The sequence below is a fragment of the Dipodomys merriami genome, unplaced genomic scaffold, assembly GCF_024711535.1.
Source record: "Dipodomys merriami isolate MVZ:Mamm:240054 unplaced genomic scaffold, mDipMer1.0.p SCAF_4, whole genome shotgun sequence".
Taxonomy (NCBI): domain Eukaryota; kingdom Metazoa; phylum Chordata; class Mammalia; order Rodentia; family Heteromyidae; genus Dipodomys; species Dipodomys merriami.
In genome coordinates, this window is record NW_027205603.1 from 95394307 (window position 1) to 95397514 (window position 3208).

Genomic DNA, 3208 nt, shown 5'->3' on the forward strand with positions numbered 1-3208 from the left:
TGAGTTGGCAAAGTATCCCCAGCCTGTAACCACATCCACTCAGGAGGAAGTGGAGATCGGGATGGTTGAGATTTGAAGCCAGCCTGGGGAAAAATTAACAATACTTCCTCTTCACAAATAAGCCAACATAGAGGCTGGGAAGGTGGCTCAGTGGTAGAGCGCTTGCCTTGCATGTCTGAGGCCCTGGGTTCGATTCCTCAGCACCACATAAGAAAAAAGAAAAAAGCCAGAAGTGGCGCTGTGGCTCAAGTGGTAGAGCGCTAGCCTTGAGCTGAAGAGCTGAGGGACAGCGCCCAGGCCCAGAGTTCAGGCGCCATGACCGGACCCAAAAACAACAACAAAAAAAAAACAACAAATAAGCGGACATAGTGGTCCACATCTGTAATCCTAGCTATGCAGGAGGCTTAGAAGGACCAGTCTGGGGCTGACTGATCCTAAGCAAAAATGGGTTACCCTACTAGAAAAATGACTTTTTAAATAGTTGGGGAGCCAGGTGCTGGTGCCAGGTGCTGTAATCCTAGATACTTAGGAGGCTGAGATCTGAGATCTGAGGATCACAGTTCAAAGCCAGCCCGGGCAGAAAAGTCCGTGAGACTCTTATCTTCCATTAACCACTAGAAAACCGGAAGTGGTGCTGTGGCTCAAGTGATAGAGTAGTAGAGTGCTTGCCTTGAGCTGAAGAGTGCAGGGATAGTGCCCAAGCCCAGAGAGTTCAAGCCCCATGACCAAAAAAAAAAAAAAAAAAATGTGTATGTGTGGGGGGAAGCTAGGGACATGGTTCAAAGAAGAGTGCCTGCCTAGTGTACACTCAAATCCCAATCTCTCTCCCTCTCTCTCTCTCTCTCTCTCTCTCTCTCTCTCTCTCTCTCTCTCTCTCTCTCTCTCTCCCCCTCTCTCTCTCTCTCTCTCTCTCACACACACACACACACACACATACACACACACACATGCACACATGCACACAAAGGCTTTGCTTGCTGGGTACTAGTGGCTCACACGCCAGTAATCCTAGCTACCCAGGAGGCTGAGATCTGTGGATCAAAGTTCAAAACCAGCCTAGGCAGGAAAGTCTGTGAGACTCTTATCTCCAATTAACCACTGGAAAAGCAGAAGTGGTGCTGTGGCTCCTGTGGTAGAGTGCTAGCCTTAAGCTGAAGAGCCGAGGGACAGCGCCCAGGCCCAGAGTTCAAGCCCCACGATCAATAACAACAACAACAACAATGACAACAAAAAGTTTACTAATGATAGAAACAGTATATTTCAAACCAAACTGCAGTTACATTCTTGAAATACACACACACACACACGCAAAAGGGTCCTTGTTTTCATATGGTTACATTGTCAATTCCATTACAGTACCATTATTATTATTTTATTATTATTATTTTTTTTTGTTGGTCATGGGGCTTGAACTCTGGGCTTGGGTACTGTCCCTGTGTTCTTCAGCTCAAGGCAAGCGCTCTACCACTTGAGCTACAGCGCCACTTTGGTTTTCTGGTGGTTTATGGAGATAAGAGTTTCACAGACTTTCCTGCTTGGGCTGGCTTTGAACTGCGATTCTCAGATCTCAGTCTCCTGAGTAGCTAGGATTACAGGCATGAGCCACTGGTGCCCGGCTCCATTACTATTATTCTTCAGGGCTGGACTGCCTTTGCTCTTGACACATTTGTTTGTGACATGACCAATTCCATGTCCTTAACCTCCACACCTGTTTCATTAACCTCTTCCTCTTCCCTCGTCTCTTGTACAGTTGGAGTCTGTGTCTTTCCTTGAATGTTTGAGACAGCTTCACCTTGAACTTTACATTTCTCTGTAGCTGCTAACTGTGCTTGCTGAGTAAGTCCTCAATCTTAGCTTCGCCCAAAACTATGTAGATGTCTGAAGCTGGGCCCTTGTTGATTTTGTGATGACAAAGAAGATACTCTTAGATTTCTGGATAGTGATTTTAGTAACCCCTGAAACTTGTCAGAAGACCCAGTCTGGACATAGTCTTTCGTGCTTTCCCTTCACTCCTACTCTGTTTGGCTTTACTCACTGGTTCTTCATCAATTTCTACTGTGTGTGGATGCTTCTGTGCAGTCTTTTTTTTTTTTTTTCCAGTTGCGGGGCGTGAACTCAGGGCCTGGCACTATCCCTGAGCTTTTGCTGAAGGCTAGCACTCTACCACTTAGCCACAGCACCACTTCCAGCCTTTTCTGTGTATGTGGTTCTGAGGAATCAAACCCAGGGCTTCATGCATGCTAGGCAAGCACTCTACCACTAAGCCACCTTCCCAGCCCTTATGTGGGGTCTTGTTCCTGGACCTCTGGTACTGATTTGTCACTGTCAGATTCTGTTCCAGATCCTGTCTCAGCCTGGGGCTGTAGCATTTCCTGCTCTGTAGCAGAGATGGTTTCTGTGGTTTTATTGGGCATTTCTTCCTCTTTTTTTTTCTTTCTGTCAATTGTGGGACTTGAACTCAGGGCGTAGGTGCTATTCCTGAGCCTCTTTGTGCTCAAGGCTAGGGCTCTACCAATGAAGCCACAGCTCTACTTCCAGTTTCTTGTGTGATTAATTGGAGGTAAGAGTTCATGGGGACTTTTCTGCCCAAGCTGGCTTTGAATCAATTCTCAGATCTCAGCCTCCTGAGTAGCTAGGATTATAGGTGTGAGCCACTGGTGCCTGGCTTCTTCCTAACTCTAAGTTCTCCAGGCAGTCTAGCCTGGAAGGAAGCAGATGACATGGACAGCATGGCAGTGAAGACAGCACTTACTAGGCAAAGCCCACAGTGTTTATTTTGTTTCTGTTGGCTGGTCCTGGGTCTTGAACTCAGGGCCTGGGCACTGTCCCTGGGCATCTTTTGCTCAAGACTAGCGCTCTACCACTTAAGCCACAGTGCCACTTCCAGCTTTTTCTGTTTATATGGTACTAAGGAATCAAACCCAGGGCTTCATGCATGCTAGGCAAGCACTCTACTATTAATCCACATTCCCAGCCTGCCAACTGTGTTTTTAAAAGTTAAAAACTTGCCAGGTGCCAGTGGCTCACACCTGTAATCCTAGCTACTCAGGAGGCTAAGACCTGAAGATTGCGGTTCAAAGCTAGCCTAGGCAGGAAAGTCCATGAAACTCATCTCCAATAAACCACCAGAAAACCAGAAGTGGTGCTGTAGCTCAAGTGGTAGAGTGCTAGCCTTGAGCTGAAGAGCTGAGGGACTCTGCGCCCAGGC

At 47.2% G+C, this 3208-nt stretch overlaps 1 pseudogene; it reads right to left on the reverse strand.

Annotated features, from left to right (window-relative positions):
• Nucleotides 1-1634: 1634 nt before the first annotated feature.
• LOC138806182 (nascent polypeptide-associated complex subunit alpha pseudogene) lies at nucleotides 1635-2692 on the reverse strand (annotated as a pseudogene).
• Nucleotides 2693-3208: the final 516 nt, after the last annotated feature.